This window comes from Ambystoma mexicanum, chromosome 8, assembly GCF_040938575.1.
Source record: "Ambystoma mexicanum isolate Mex_15411 chromosome 8, UKY_AmexF1_1, whole genome shotgun sequence".
Classification (NCBI taxonomy): Eukaryota; Metazoa; Chordata; class Amphibia; order Caudata; family Ambystomatidae; genus Ambystoma; species Ambystoma mexicanum.
The window spans coordinates 1,099,792,841-1,099,810,275 of record NC_090929.1 but is presented as its reverse complement, the minus strand read 5'-3'; the positions used below and the strand labels follow the sequence as shown (position 1 = coordinate 1,099,810,275).

General features: G+C 50.2%; 1 protein-coding gene across 2 annotated transcripts in view; it reads right to left on the bottom strand.

Moving 5' to 3' along the window:
• Window positions 1-17,435, bottom strand: part of CPLANE2 (ciliogenesis and planar polarity effector complex subunit 2) — a 196,046-nt gene that overhangs the window by 178,461 nt on the left and 150 nt on the right. The window lies entirely within an intron of this gene.

Genomic DNA, 17,435 nt, shown 5'->3' with positions numbered 1-17,435 from the left:
ATCTCTCTTCCCCCTTACTGCTTCTTATTTTGGTTACCCATCTATCTGCTCTCTGGCCCCGGAGTTTGGCTGCCAACATGGTGTCAGCCTTGTCTCCTTTCTTGTAGTATCTTTGGCGAAGATATTTCAGGCCGGATACCACCTTGCCCATTTCCAGTTCCCTCAGTTCCTTTCGCTTCTCTCTGGCTTTATCCAGGTCTCTCTCCTTCTCCTCCTCCCCTTCCCTCCATATGTTCTAATTGGAGAATATCTGACCTCAAGTTATGTGCAAGGAGGGTCCTGAGTCTTTTCTTGGAAGCCCCCTCTCTGATCAGTCTCCCCCGCCAGGTGGCCTTCCCTGCTTCCCAAACCATCTCACAGCTAACTTTGCCCGTGTCATTAAATTCAAAGAATTCCCCGATTGCTGTTATCATTTCCTCCTTGAACACTGCGTCTCCGAGGAGGAAATCGTTGCATTTCCATAAGGAGTCCCTGGGTTTCAGGCCCGATATGCTGATGTCCTACCAGACCATGTCATGGTCCGACCAGCTGGCCGGCCGTATCTTGCAGGCCTCCATTCTAGTCATATGCTGATGCCCCATAAATAGGTAGTCAATTCTGGTTCTTATACCATGAGCCGCCGAGAAGGTGTAACCCCTCCTGGTCGGATGTAATTCTCGCCAAATATCCAGCAGCCCATAGCCCCACATTAGGTTTCGGAAGCTAGTATGTAGCAATCTCCCCCCTCTGTCTCGATGGGCGATTTCGCCGCTATGGTCCCGTTCCCAGTCCTCCCACATATTGAAATCCCCTCCCATTAGTAGAAGTCCCTCTGCCTTAACCATCAATTCCCCCAGTGCTTCACAAAGGAACTCAATCTGGCCTACGTTGGGGCAGTATATTGCTACCAGGGAAACCCTTGAATCGCCTAGATCACCCGATACCATCATGGCTCTCCCATCCTCCCTTGCTCAATGAGACACTGCCGTGAGCTTTAAGTCTCTATGCAGGATGATGCCCGTGCCTCCTTTTTTGGAATGGCCAGAGGCCCAAAAAGTCTGACCCACATGTGCTCCCGGAATAGCCCTCTCCTGCCCAGTGATCGTTCTAGTCTCTTGTACCAGGAGGACATCCAATATTGCATTTTTCTTTTCCCTCCCCAGCAAGGAGCGTTTTGCTGACGAATTTAGCCTCTTGACATTAAGTGAACCCAGCTTAAGGGTCTCCACCCGGCCCCTCATCTTATTGACTGACATCAGGTCTCATCCCCGTCAACCCCTCGCATCTGGCGTCGTGGGAGCTGCACCTATTCCCTTTGTAAAAAGAATCTTGCTGAGTCTGTAGTATGTAATTCGAATCTTGTTATCTCCCCCCTCCCCCTCCCCACCCAATTTCGAGACGCCTGCCAACGGGCAAGCCATCAGGGTGTAATTATATCCATCCACCGCAGTTCTCCTGCTTCACTCTGTGTCCCCAGCCGGGGGTGTAATAACTACAACCATTGCCACATTTGTTGGGGCATATTCCTGTTCTTAGCCATCTGCATCGTTCCTTGTCGGGGTGTTTGGTTTCCTGAATTTCCTTCTACCTTTTGCTTTCTTCTTCGTGGACCACGGGCCCTCTGGTTTTCTGTTGTTCTCTACCGAGGCTTGTGTTTCCCCTTCATCATGTTCCATCAGTGAATCCCCCTTTAACACCTGCAACACTTGCGCGGCCTTGTGTTGTTCTCTACCGAGGCTCGTGTTTCCCCTTCATTGTGTTCCATCGGTGAATCCCCCTTTAACACCTGCAACACTTGCGCGGCCTCCTTACCGTTGATCACTCTATAGTCCACTCCGGCCTTTTCAAAGGAAAGTGCAAAGGGGAACGACCATCTATACCGTATGTCTTGACTTGTTAGCCATTGTGTGAGTGGGCGGCAGTCACGTCTGCGAGCGAGCGTGAGTGCAGACAGGTCCTGGAAGATCCTGATATTGTCCCCTTCGAAGAGGAAGCTGCCCAGCTTCTTTGCTTTCTCCAGAACCTCCATCCTTTCTCTGTAGCGGAGAAAACGCACCTCAAATCGATCTAGGGCCTCCCGCTCCGCCACCCCCGCCTCGGTGCGCTCTTTCTAGCTGGATTTCCTTTGCCCCTTCCAACGCAAAGAGCTGATTAATCAGGCCTTGAACCTTCCGTCCCACATCCACTGCTGTTTCACCTTTTTGCTGAGTCACTCCTAGGATGCAGAGGTTGTTTCGGCGTTCTCTGTTTTCGAGATCATCCATCTTCAGGACCATGTCCTCCTCTCTTATTTCCAGGTCCGACAGCCTCGCCTCATATTTCATGTCCAGCAGGTCCATTTGGAGATGATTATTTTCCATACCCTCCATTTTGTCCTCAAGTGTGTCCACTCTCCCTCTTAGATCCACCACAGAGGCCTGAATGTCTGTACGAATAGCCTTGATCTCTTGGAGGATATCTTTAAGGTCTTCTCTGGTAAGTGCCGTGGTGGGGGGCAGGGGGGTCTTCCGTAGACATGGCGGCTCCTGGGTGGCCACTCTGAGTTACAGACATCCAACGGAAGCGCTGGAGCGAGAGGATTGCGCTGCTGGGCGAGGCCTGCTCCAGTGTGGCTTTCTCCGTGTGACCCCAAATCCAGGATCTCTGGTGGGGCCCCCCAGGCGGGATTCAGTAGGCCCCCTCGATGGCGGGATCACCTCTGCGCCCTAAAGGTTTTCTGCGCTGGTGTGAGGTTCTCTGTTGATCCCACAATATTTTGCAAAAGATAGTGTCACTGGCCAAGGGTCCCCTCCCCTGTCCTTTTTACTGCAGCTCGTATGGGCGAGGCCACCCAAGACCCCTTTAAAGACTGGGGCAAGTTTGTGTTATAACGCCTGGAGAACGGCGCCCGGGTGCCTCGGGCACTATGTCTTTTGGTCTCCCCGTGGCGTTATGCAGATAGCGATTTCATGGGCGGGGGCTCTTGTCCTCCGTCCCCCCCACTGTGGGACATGTGCGGGAAGGACTGGAGCAGGACCGCCGCACGAAGCCAGATGGATGTGGCCGGGTGGGAGGGGGTCCGCTCTCCCTGCCCCCGCCTGTCCGGTTCCCCTCCGCCGCCTCCTCACCTCTCGCCTCCTCCAGCGCCCAGTCCAGGTCCAAGCGCGAGCCACGTAGGATTACGAGGGGGGGGGGTCCGGCGCGCTCCCTTCAGCCCTGCCGGCCTGATGATCCTCCCCTTGCCGCAACCCTCCAGAAAGCGCCCGACACCTCATCCGTGCCCCACGGCACCGCGCTCCAGTATGTCCTCCGACACAGGCGCTCTCCCCCGAAGCTCACGCCTCGCGGGCAGCTTCCTCCGGTGCCCAGCTTCCACGCTATCCTCGTGTGCACAGCCGGGGGTTCCGCTCCCTCTTTTCTCTTCCTGCTCCTCTTCTGGGGTCTGCAATTCCGGTGGGCGAGTTGCCGCCCGGGTCCAAGGCGTACGGTGGGCTCAGCGGCAGAGGCAGCACCGCTATCCCCATCCCGCAACGCTCGCTCAGGTGGTCTGGCAGGATCGGGTGACTTTGGTGGAAGGGATCTCTGCACCAGTGCAGCCTCGCGGGCGGGCCGCCCTGGGAGTGACCCTTCTCGGCTGTTAGGCAGAAACCTGTGCAGTTCCCTCTGGGACAACTGCAAAAGATTTAAGACTACAGGTGTTTGGCAGTAAACCCACTTGGTAGCAGTCTGTACCACACAGATTCACTTGGTAGCTGTGGCTGAGCAGTCAGACTTCCCTCAAGAAGAGTTAGGCAGTATACAGAGTATTCACAATAGGTCAAAAGAACACAGTAGAACAAGCAAACACTGACGAGAGCTTGGTGTAAAAGAGATATAATTATTTATTTAAAACCACATCTAATAAAATCCACAGGCACTAATATTAAGCAGTTCAAAAACATGGTCACTAAAAGATATACACTCCCTTAAAAGAATATTAGACAAATCTTAAGTAAAGCTCCACTTATTTTCAGACAGCGGTGAGCGCTTAACGCAGATGGCACTCTAATAATTCGGTTTAAAAAGGGAGAGAAAGGCATAATTCGGTTTAAAAGGGAGAGAAAGGCAGAGTATAAATTGAAACAGATCCTAACACTTTCACAAGAACACAGCAAGAGAGGAAGGCAGAATCAAACCGTGAAGTTAGAGTTCAGAAAGCCGGATCCACTTTAAGAGGATCAGAACGAAATGTGTCCAAGGTCATACGGTTGAAAAGTGCACAAAAGTCTCGAAAAGGTTCAGAAAGAGTTGGACCAAAAGAAAGGGACCAGTTAGATGGTCAAGGCGGCCGGCCCAGTCCAGAAGGTTAAGGGATTATTATTACCTTGTAGCAATCTTTAGAAAGGGAGGCCTGGCGGACACGGTACCTTAAAGTGGTGAGAATACTCCAGCGGGGGCAGTTGTTCCTGGCAGCGGATGCAAGTCGGTGCTTCGTCCGGGGGAAGAGAGGATCTCGTCGGGGAGGAAGACAGGAGTCCGTTGCACTGCCAGGGAAGAAACCAGCCGCGGAGTTCTCAGTTAAAAGGAGCGGTCCTTTTATTTGCGGTCCAGTGGTAAGTGGCTATACGGTTGCCGGGGTGCTTGGCACGGGCAATTCGACCACAAGACGTCCTGGGATGTGAGGAAAAGAAGGTAAACTGGTTGTGCCCACCAGTCAGGGGAAGAAGACTCTCCAGCTGGGAGATCTTCTCTGTCGTCGGGAAGTGGTGAGTCAGTTCCGCAGGGCTCCACCAGAGGTGTCGTCGTAGCAGGTCGCCTCAGCTTCTCCCTCGTCGGATTCTCAGGTCCTGTGGCGACTTCTAAAGTTCCAGTCCCAAAAGCCCTGCATTTATGCAGCACACCCCCATTCACTCAGCCTAGCTGTCAATCAAACATGCTAAGTGGTGAGTCGGCCGGCTCACCACTTGGGCCAATCACACAAGAGTGTGACTTGAGTTACCAATGTAACTCAGTCCAGGGTGCCTAAACCCCCTCCCACACACCCTGTGGTACCCAGACAGAGTGGCACCACTTTTGGAAGCTTCTGTGGAGAAGCCCGCCAAAAAGTGGAACAAAGGGCTCGACTTGGGTTGGAGTCACAGAAGAGAACACAAACGCCATTTTAGAATCGAGTCCTGGCAAAAAATACCAACCGGCGAATTAATATTAAATAAATAAACCGGCGGCATGTTCGAGGCTATGAGAATTAAATAATTAAAGTTGGTAGCCTCGAACAATGGGAAAATCCCATAGAGATATATTCGCGGTCGAATATAAAAAGTAGTATCCACTGCCACCAGCTAAAACTTGATCAGGGGGGACGGAGACGTGCCCCCTCGACTAACAGACCCCGAGGCAATTGAATTGCCCCGACCAGTGCGTCCACAATATGATGGATTGTACTGGTTTCTGTTCATAATTTGGGACTAGTAAAGCCAATGGTGACTTTACATGCCCTGGGAGACAGTAGTCAGTCCCAGGGTATGGAGTCTATGGTGGGGTGTCACTATGACACCCCTGCGTCACTGCACGGAGGGTGCTGTGTAACACACATAGTAGAAACACATGAGACCCTATGGAGTAAAGGACCCCATAGCCCATAAAACACATTAACAGTCAAAGGAACAGCACAAATCATTGCATTTGCTTTGTGTCAAGCAGACATTTGTTCGGTACACTGATGCCTGTGTTCAATGTCTCCCTACCCGCAGCGGCGATGGAGGAAGAGGGCAGAGACAGCGATGTGGAGCACCGCGGCGGCGATGCCTCCACTAGGCGGAGACACAAGGCCCAGTCATCCTCTCAGGTTACAACATCTTCAGTAGAGCGAAGAGACTGGTGCTGCGTTGCAACTACGGCCGCAGCTGCTGAGGGGAGGCCCAAGAAGGTGAAGTGGGCCGTGGGCTCTTCGGCAGCGGGAGGGACAGGTGAGCCCCCACAATCCAATGCGGAACACGGTTCGGAGACATCCAGGTTGTGGTGGGGGAGGAGGAGGACGCATCAGACCAGCACATGGGGCCAGGCGGGGGCGATGAGGTAGGTGCAACTGGTGCAGTCCAGGGGCAGGAGGCAGTGCAGGTCACCGCGGAGGGGCCTGTGCCTAATCCAGTCCCTGAAACTGCACATGCAGGCATGCCTCAGGCCAGACCAGTGCGCAGGTAGCGGATGTGTCCATGTTAACTGACCTTCCACTACCTGCGGACTAGACAATCCATGATAGGGTGGAGCCCATGCTAGCCGGTATCGTGAGGCGCACAGGCGCCATTCACGATGATGTGCAGGCTTCCTGGCGGGTGCTTGCACGTCAGCACGAAGAGGTCTGGGCCCTCATGAACTGGCTAGCTCAGCTCATTGTCGTGGGTTTGCTACGTTTGCTGGGCACTGCTGCGACCCCCTCCTCCTCTTCCTCCACTATGCGCCAGTCGTCCTCCCTGCCGTCTTCCGGCCCAGATGCCAGCAGGGCCCCCTGTGGACCTGTCCTAACCACGGTGGCCAGTCTGGTGGAGACCACATCCCTGCCACAGTCAGGAGTCGGTGGTTACGCAGAGGTGGTCACCCCAGCAACAGGAACAGTGGCAATGGAGGTTGTGCAGGCACCTTGCAGCAGGGCACATGCACGACTGCCCCGGGGGTTGTCATCATCCCGGAGGCAGTCCTGGAGGCGCAGGCACAGGGCTCATTGGCAGCAGCAGGCTCGACGTAGAAGGCTACACGACTCGGGCCTTCAACATCAGAGGGGCAGGTATCGGGCAGGAGGGAGACGTGGACCTTTGCCCAAGGATGTCTTCCATGTTGCAGCAAATGGGCCAGCAGATCAATGCAGAGCGGCAGCTGGCACGGGGGGGCACCACTCACAATGGCCAGAGCGGAGAACACCCTGTATCGGGCAGAGAGGCGGGCAGAGTTCTTCTAGGAGACTCGCAGGGAGTATGTGAGGAGCACAAGGGAGTCCCTAAAGGCCCTCGAGGAGGGAGCACAGGCCTGCCTCCGGGATATTGACGCAGAGTTCGATGATGCCCTGGCCGAAACTCTTGGGGAAAATGTGAGTCGTAGGACTAGCCCGCTGCCTCTGTAATTAGTTATTTAGTGGTAGGTTTCCTTTTTTTTATGATTTGTAGTTCATGGACTTTGCTCCACATTTTGTAAATAGTTCGTTTTTTAGGGTTTTTAAGGATGTATATTTGGATCATGGACCCTTCAGACTTGTACATAGTTGGACATATTTTTTTTTCACCATGGAGTAATGGATTTTTTATGATTTGGATTTACATTGAACATGGACCACTTTTGGGAGTTTCTCATTTTTAAATATCACATTTCTTTTTGTGTTGGATTTCATTTTCATTGGCATTCCTTTCATTTTCATGGTTATGTTTCAGTTTGTGTGGTTTTTTTGTTCATCCCAATCAAAGTGGCGTCTGCCCTCAATGGTTTGGTGCATGTGTCACTCTTCATTAGCTATGTTACGTGTCCCTGCTGTGTTGGTCATGTGTTTGCAAACATGTATGTGTGCATTTGTCATTCACATGCCATGGGGCAGGTACTGGGGAGTAGGAACAATGGATGGGCGTGGAGTTGCACTGTGGGGGTAGGGAGGGCAGACTGTGGTTGCATTTCGGTGGACATTTGATACATGATTGCATGTTGGGACAATGTATTTGGTGGGGGGACATGAGTCAGGGCATGCCTGCAGGTTGCCGTCACGGGTGGGGGTGGGGAGACATGAGTCGGGGCCTACCTGTGGGGTATGGGCCCATGTGGGTTGCCTGCGGGTATGGTCACGGGTGATGGGGGGGATCCCATGTGGTGTGGGCTGCCTGTGGGGTATGGTCAGGGATGATGGGGGGCCCTTGTGGTGTGGGCTGCCTGCGGGGTATGGTCACAGGTGATGGGGGGGGCCCTTGTGGTGTGGGCTGCCTGCGGCTATGGTCACAGTTGATGGGGGGACCCTTGTGGTGTGGGCTGCCTGCGGGTATGGTCTGGGGTGATGGGGGGTCCCTTGTGGTGTTGGCTGCCTGCGGGGTATGGTCCCATGTGGGCTGCCTGCGGGTATTGTCAAGGGTGATGGGAGCTCCCTTGTGGTGTGGGCTGCCTGCGGGTATGGTCTGGGGTGATGGGGGGGTCCCTTGTGGTGTGGGCTGCCTGTGGGGTATGGCCCCGTGTGGGCTGCCTGCGGGATATGGTCACGGTTGGTGGGGGGTTCCCATGTGGCGAGGCCTGCCTGCGAGGTATGGTCATGGGTAATCCAATGTGGTGTGGGCTGCCTGCAGGGTATGGTCACGGGTGATGGGGGGCTCCCTTGTGGTGTGGGCTGCCTGCGGGGTATGGTCACGGGTTTTGGAGGGGGTCCCTTGTGGTGTGGGCTGCCTGTGGGTATGGTCACTGGTGTTCGGGGCTCCCATGCGGGCTGCCGCGGGGTATGTCACGGGTGATAGGGGGGATCCCATGTGGTGTGGGCTGCCTGCGGGGTATGGTCCCATGTGGGCTGCCTGCGGGGTATGGTCACGGGTGATGGGGGGCTCCCTTGTGGCGCGGGCTGCCTGCGGGGTATGGTCACGGGTGATGGGGGGGTCCACCCCACAGCCAAATCGCGTGAAAAGGTGCTCGCGCCAGCCAAATCGCGTGAAAAGGCCTTTGCGTAACCCAGTGAAATTGCACACCCCGCTTGTGAAAATGCACGAGAAAAGGCCCTTCCGTACCCCCGCGAAATCGCGTACCCTGCTCGCGCTAGTCAATTTGCGTTAAAAAGCCCTCGCGTACCCCGCTCGCGCCAGCCAAATCGCATGAAAAGGCCCTTGCGTGCTCGCGCCAGCCAAATCGTATGAAAAGGCCCTTGCGTAACCCCACAAAAGCGCGTACCCCGCTCGTGCAAGCCAATTCACGTGAAAAGGACCTTGCGTGCTGCCATCAGCCGCAAACACCCCCTGCAGGCAGCCCACACCACAAGGGGACCCCCCAACACCTGTGACCATACCCCACAGGCAGCCCACACCACAAGGGACCGGTTCGACATTATTTAATCGCGGGACTTTTCATCGCAGGATTTTTTACCACAAATTCTTTTTTGAAAAAAAACCATCAAATTAATTTTTTTATTCCCTTACACAAATTTTTTTCATTTTTTAACCCCCTCCCCCCCAAAAAATGAAAATAAATTTGCGGTAAAAAACCTGTGATGAAACGTCCCGCGATCAAAGGACGGTATACCAAGGGACTCCCCCCCCCCCAACACCCGTGACCATTGCCCCGCAGGCAGCACATGACGCAAGGGAGCCCCCCCATCACCCGTGACCATACCCCGCAGGCAGCCCACACCACATGGGACCCCCCAATACCCGTCACCATACCCGCAGGCAGCCCACACCACAAGGGACCCCCCCAACACCTGTGACCATACCCGACAGGCAGCCCACACCACATGGGACCCCCCCAATCACCCGTGACCATACCCCGCAGGCAGCCCACATGGGACCATACCCCACAGGCAGCCCAAACCAAACCACAAGGGACCCCCCAAAACCTGTGACCATACCCCGCAGGCAGCCCACGCTACAAGGGAGCCCCCCATCACCATGGGGAATTGGAATTCAAAAAGACATGCCTGGGAGTGGCGCGCATATGGGTAGACATTAATCACTCTACTTTATATTTAAGTGTCATAGTTAAAAAGCATCATTCAGCACAGCGTGAGGGTCATAGGATTTGCAAGCAAATGCAAACTGGAACACGAGTCGGTATTGATCTCAGCTGCAGTGGATCAGAGCACTACCCAGCTCATTTTACAAGTGAGCATTGTTTCTTCAGTATTCCACATACAGCATGGTGTTGAGAGGCGGCCGCGGGCACATCCAAAACTGCACATATAAAGTTCTACTTTGAGAAGAGGGGTGCTGTATGTCACTGCATGTTAAGCTTTTAAGATTTGAGTAAAACAAAAATTGTTTTGCACGCAGGGCAAAAGGCAATGAAGGCGTTGCACGCGGCTCTGAAGCAGAGACCCAGACACAAGACTTACCGGCACCAGCTTTGCTTGTGTGCTTTTCTCAGTGGGCCTCGCACAGCGCTTGCTGGTGGTTTGGAACCAGTAGCTGTGATGATCTTGGACAGTTGGGCATGGGCAAAAGAGCCGCAAAGTGGGCTGTTTTTTGTGAAACCCATGCCGAGTGCTGCTTGCCACCACTCTTTAACTTGCGGGTTAATGTACAAGGTGGACAGACTCGCCTTCTAGCTTGGCTGACAGAAAGCACACTGTGCGCATTGAAGTCTTTAGTGTGCGTACAGTCGCATGTGCACTAACTGCAGAAGCAGGCTAATGCTTCCCCTGGTCTAAAAGGTTGACTTTAGAGACAATCCTGGGGTCATATGATGATCATCGAACTACACTAGAAGTCATTCCCACATCATCAGATGTCATCACGCTGTTAAAGTCATCAGCAAGTATTTCAGAATGGTGGGTGATGATTTGGGAATGAGCTTAGGATGACTTAATGAATATGATAACATCATCCCCATTTTAGAAAACTCTTTGTTCCTGATGCTTTTAGGATGACCTGCTGATCATTTCAAGAGATTGCACATTTGTCCCTGATGATTGGGGGAGGATTCTGGGATGACCTCCTGATTACTTCAAGAGCATTGCCATGAAACATGTTTGTTCTTGATGATATGCGGACCAATACAGATTGTCATTCCGCTTTTGCTTAGTTGCACTTATGCTGAATGATCCCCCATTGTGGCAAGGATAAAGCTTGGTATTATGTTGGGCCAAAGTGGAATCCAGAGGCCTAAACATAGCATGCACCCGTGAGAATCCTTTGCCATCCCAGTCAAAAGCAGGAACTCAGCACCCTCACAATCAATACATTTCCATGCTGACTTGTTAGGTAAGAATTGGTATAGTCCCACTGTGTGAGACTACACAACACTTATCTGCTTGGTATTAGGTAAGCCCACCTTTTGGTACAGGGATGAACTACACAGGTCGAGAGTGTGACTGAGCAGCCAGGCCTATCTCAAGAGGGATAACTCTGAGCTGTAGAGTTGTACAAATAAAATCTGTAAATACAAGTAGCCAAGTAACACTACACTCAAGGTTTCAGTTATAATAATTAACATCAAATTTCAGTAAGTGTTCTTTTGAAAGGCAATTCATTTAACAATGTAAATATATTAAAAAATTACTTTTCAGAATCAGAGCAAGTTAGTGGATAATCTTTGGATATGCTTGTTACACAATTGCTACACCCTGGGGTGACTTCAATCACAAGGACAGTAATGGCATTTATATTAAGGAAGGAAAAAGATAAAACAGGTTCTCAGTATACGTGAGGACAACTAGATCTTCCAATGAAATCTAGACAAGCCTTTCCCAGCATTAACAGTAAAGTTACCACCTATGAGGGACAAACCATATCAAAGTCAGTGGGCTTGAAGAGTCTGCAGGGAGCCAGGACAGCCAAAGTCAATTTGAAACAGTCCATGGAGCTGAGGCACTTCTTAGAATCAAAAGTCTTGCACAAAGTTAGAGAGTTTGTTAGAAAATCACTTGTAGGGTCACAAGCTGTGAAAACAGAGTTGGAATCAACTCTAAAAGTAAGTCACTGCAATTCCCAACTGAGAAAAGCAAGGCTACAAGACAGTGAGGTAAGTACCCCAAGTCTAAACAGTACCACTGGTTTGAAGAAGGGTGGTCCAGCTGGCTTCTGTCCTGCTACAGCGTTGCAGACCCCATGTTCCTGAGCCACAGTCGTGGGGACAAGAGGGAGGACATCGGTAGGGCTCCTGCGGCGGTACTTTGGACGTCGGCAGCTACAGGCTCTTTTCAGTTCATCGGCACTTTGCGGTTTCAGCGCTTAGAAACAGCACTGTTGTGGATCTCTGGTACTGTTTGGGCTTCCTTCACTCCTTGGGTCTGGTGAGGGGAGCTTCTAGCCAGATTTCAGACGTTTCACTTGACTATGGATTACTTGACCCCTGGCACTCAGTTCTTGCAGCAATGAAGAAGTACAGCCAGACAGGGAAGATGGTTCAGTGGAGTTTGTCTCTGGGTGTGTTGGTCCCACTAACCCAAGGGGAGAAGTCGTCCATTCCGGAGCTTCTCTGTCTGAAAAGGGAGTTTCAGCACAGCAGCAGGGCTTCACCGGGCAATTCCAAGGTCCAGGAGGATGCAGCAAGCTTCGTTCACGGTTTCTTCATCAGGTGTTTCTCCCGGTTGTTGACTCTGCCTCTAGTCCCAAAACCCTCGCCTTTTAAGCAGGTTTCTCCCATTCATGCAAAGTCTAGGCTGTCAATCACACATAAGGGTGGCTGTCCTAAAAGGACAGCCAGCCAACCAATCAGCCATTCAGGAATTCCTAGAGACAAAGGACAGGGGAGTTTCGGGACCCTCCCTCACATCCTGTCCATCCAGACACACTGGAGCCTGAGGCGGGCTTCAGGGCTGAAGTGCGCCAAAGGCAAGACAAACAAAGGGCTCCAATCTGTTTCACACACAGAGTAAAACCCAAGAAAGTCCTCACAAACAGAAAATGGCAAAAAAAGAAGACAGGGGCCATTTTGATAAAATGGTCACCCCTGGGTGCTATACTGCAGCTGAGGGTTCAGCCTGCGGTAGAAAAGCACAATGGTAGGAAAAATGAAACCACTGCCACTAGCCATTTAAAAGTATGGAGAGCAACATACAAATGTTACATGAGAATGTAGGATAAGGGGCTACTAGGTAACCCCCCCAGCACTCCACATAAGATGGTGTGTGCTGGACCCACAAAGTCAATTTAACTTTACTATTCTTGGGAACAGTAGTTCACACAAGAAAAGGTATTTTAAACCTTATGAGAAATCTAAAGGATTTCTCAGTGACACTGCACTGAAGGTTCGGGACGCGGACCGGCACACATCTGAGACATCTCTCCACAGCGATGGCCTCACTCTACACGCCGTTTTGAAACGGAGCGACATCCGCAGGTCCAGATGAAGGTAGCCTTCACTGCCCGCGGAGACGTCTTATTGGACACGTAATTGCTATACGGCCCACTTTTCAAAATCAGCAGGAATACAACCACTGACGTTGACCTAGGATTGATCTCTTTGTAAACTCCCATCAGCTGATCCTCCAAGTCACCAGGAGGACCTGACCACTGGCACTGGTTTGGAACCACGTATGCCCTGGGCTCCAAACCTTAGGACTTGACATTTGGTTCTTTGGCCATGGCCACAAACACACCAGACTCTGGTGGGGGTCGCATTTGGTTGCTTTGCCCTATTATACACAACCAGGACGTGTTGGGGTTTTTGCTTTGTTTTTCCTTTCTTTTGTTTTGCTTTATTTTTCATTAGATAGACTGTTCGTTCAGCTATAAACCTTGTGGATGGTTTGTGTTTGAAAATGTTTATTTCTTGCCAACACCAGAGTATATGTTCTATACTATCTGATGTAATTTATTGTGCATTTTAATAACCACTGCTTCTTTTTGAAAGTTTTATCTTTGTAAATGCTCCTTTGGGAGATCATGTTCATTTGTTAGACAACAACTGTAAAACTAATAAATAGCCACTGATCTATTACAGTATTTTCCTTTATGTATTGTCTTTCACTCCGAGGCAGCAACAGTGGATGCTTCGGGGTAGCCTTGGATATCAAATTAATCAGATATCCAGAGTATTTGGGTTCAACATTCATTGGTTTATAGGTGAATTAGTCTTAAGCCTTCTGCTCGCAGAGTACCACACGGGAAGAAATAGTGTGTGTTATAATAAGAAGAATATTTTTACCGGGATGAGGTCAGCACTATGTTTGTATAACTGAAGGTGCTGTGTGTCACCTTACAAAAAGTAGATACATATGGAGTTTGTCAGATTCCCAAAACAGTGAAAACACATTATCCAAAGGTCAAAACACATGAGGCAGTGGGGAAAGGGTCTCACTCACTCCAGGGTTAAAATGAAAAAGTCCTACAGTCCAGCAAAAGAGCTGGGGGTCTCTAAGGTTGAAGGGAATTAGCACAGAAATAAGAATTACCCTAACATGACTGCACCAATATATACCAGTATTCACATGAACTCCTTCACACAGTATTCATATTTGCTTTCCGCAAAATCCAATGATCAACAACCATAACGAAAAGTACCTCCAGGATTTAAAAAAAAAAAAAAAACAAAAAAAAAAAAGAAGAAAAGGATCCAAAAAAGAAAGAAGCAATAAACAGACGGAACCACAAAGTCCCATCAACCGGAGGTCTCAACTACCCACAACCTACCAAATATAAGCAACAACAAACCACAAACAGCAAAGATTAAACCAAAAAGACCATGAAAAACACCAATCGAAAGAGGACGCCCACTAAGGAACACAACCCACGCATCATGCCTCGCCACAGGAAAGACAAAGAAGGCAGAAAAGACAACAGAAATAATAAGAAATCCCATACCACTCGGGAGGGCACGGACCAGCATGATCCCACAACCCCAAAAAACTCGACAAACATCTGAGATGGCCCAAGGAGACATACAAATTACAGAGCAAAGGTAGACTACAATGCTCGCTACCTTTCCACATACGACAACGTGGTAAATACAAACAGCACAGCAACAACGAACCGACAGCCAACAAGCTTCACGAATACAGACCCAACCAGGACACCAAACGGACGACAACTAATAAACCATCCCAACCCGATCTCCACCATGGACAATACCCCAACCAGAACAAAGAACAAATTGGAAACCATCACACTCGACACCCCCTATATCACCAAGACTGGAACAACAGAGGGATAGCTACCCTATTTACCACCTGGAAACGAACCAAGCCCGCCATAAACCTTATCGGTCTACTCAACAAAGAGACTGACCAACAAAGAGCCACCCCACCCAAAAGACTCAACTGGGAAAAACCCACCTGGAACGGAAACCCAACCAACAACACACCGGTCAGAACAAACAACAACACAAAAGGGAAATCCAGCAAACTACACTGCAGCCTCCTCAAAGTTAGATCCATGGCAAAACACTCAACAAAAATCAATGACCTCCTTAGCAAAGGAGGCACAGACGTGCTCTTCCTTACAGAAACCTGGCTATCAGACAACTATAAAGCAATCGCGAACGAAGCACTACCCCACAATTATAAATGAATAAACGCCAACAGAGAAAACCGAAGAAGAGGAGGAATCGCAATTATACACAAAAAACACGCCTGAGCATTTCGAATCATCACAACCAACGCGGAAGACTATGAATCCCTCCTAATCAAGATAGAACTCAATGACCAATCCAACATAGTATGCCTACTGATCTACAGACCATCTTCTTACAACCCCAACTTTGCAACAAAACTAGCGGACGAGGCCACCATGCTATCAACCCACTACGACAACCTAGGTGAAAGAGATCACACCGATACAATCATAGATACAACAGAAGACACACTCAACAATTGGATCACCAAGGCCATTGAACAATTAGCACCAGCTAAAACATTCAAAGCAACACCAAAAAAACTGGCAGCAAAATGGTTCACAGAAGAACAGAAAAAACGACCTCAAAATGAAGAGAACAATACACCAGACAAGACTAAATAAAATACCAAAGACAACTCAAACTGTACAAAGCAACAGTCCTCAAAGCAAAAAATGTAACTACTACGCCACAAGTATCAGCAAACAATTCACAGAAAGAACTACATCACCCCTACATAAACACTTTGTGACAGTCACTTACACCAGAGCAGGGTGTGTGTAGTAGCTGCACAGCAGTTACTGCCTCTGCGGGCATTAGCCTGCGCATGTATTACATATGAAGTCACTTACACCAGAGCACGGTCTATGTAGTAGCTGCACAGCAGTTACTGCATCTGCGAGCATTGGCCTGCGCAGGTATTATATATATATATAGTCACTTACACCAGAGCAGGGTCTGTATAGCAGCTGCACAGCAGTTACTGCGTCTGCGAGCATTAGGCGGCGCAGGTATTATATATATAGGGCCTGATCACAACCTCGGCGGTAACGCTAACGCTATTAGTGCGACCGCCATAGCCCCCGGCGCTAATAGCGCGGGATCACGAGTTGGGCAGACTTGGAAGTCCCCATTCCCCATTGAGCCCATTCGGGAATGCCCCATTCCCCATTGGGCTCAATGGGGAAATTTCGCGCTCATACCGCCGGTGGATTTCCCGCCGGCGGTATTAGCGCGAATTCTCGGCGGATTTCACACCAGCTTAGAGCTGGTGTGAAATCCGCCGAAGCCCTGATTCGGCGGACCCTTAAATCCGGTGGATTTAAGGGTTACCGCCGAGGTCGTGATGAGGCCCATAGTCACTTACACCAGAGCAGGGTCTGTGTAGCAGCTGCACAGCAGTTACTGCATCTGCGAGCATTAGCCTGCGCAAGTATTATTATATATGTAGTCAGTTACACCAGAGCAGGGTCTGTGTAGTAGCTGCACAGCAGTTACTGCATCTGCGACCATTGGGCTGTGCAGTTATTATATATGTAAAGGGTCTGTGAATTAGCTACACTGTCAGCAGTTACTGCGTCTGCGAGCATTACCCAGTACATGTACTATTATATATGTACAGGGTCTGTGTAGTAGCTGCACTGTCAGCAGTTACTGCGTCTGCGAGCATTGGCCTGTGCAGGTATTATTATATATGTACAGGGTTTGTGTAGTAGCTGTGCAGCAGTTACTGCGTCTGCGAGCATTAGCCTGCGCAGGTACTATTATATATCTACAGGGTCTGTGTAGTAGCTGCACAGCAGTTACTGCGTCTGCGAGCATTGGCCTGCGCAGGTACTATTATATATGTACAGGGTCTGTGTAGTAGCTGCACAGCAGTTACTGCGTCTGCGAGCATTAGCCTGCGCAGGTACTATTATATATGTACAGGGTCTGTGTAGTAGCTGCACAGCAGTTACTGCATCTGCGAGCATTGGCCTGCGCAGGTATTATTATATATGTACAGGGTCTGTGTAGTAGCTGCACTGTCAGTAGTTACTGCGTCTGCGAGCATTAGCCTGTATTATTATATATGAACAGGGTCTGTGTAGTAGCTGCACAGCAGTTACTGCATCTGCGAGCATTGGCCTGCGCAGGTATTATTATATATGTACAGGGTCTGTGTAGTAGCTGCACTGTCAGCAGTTACTGCGCCTGCGTGCATTAGCCTGTATTATTATATATGAACAGGGTCTGTGTAGTAGCTGAACAGCAGTTACTGTGTCTGCAAGCATTGCAGACCCTGAACTGTACCGTAAATGAGCTTCGGCGCAGCTACTGTGTCTATACCACCAACAGGCTGCCTCGTGTAATTTCCAAACCACTTACAATATTTTATTTCAACAAGTGATAAGTAGAAGGAATTACAGCTGCAACGTGCATTTCCAGAGGTTGCAAAAGGGATCCTCTTACCAATATAACAACAAAGGGGTGAGAACGTCTAAGTTGATGGATGCTAAAAGAAA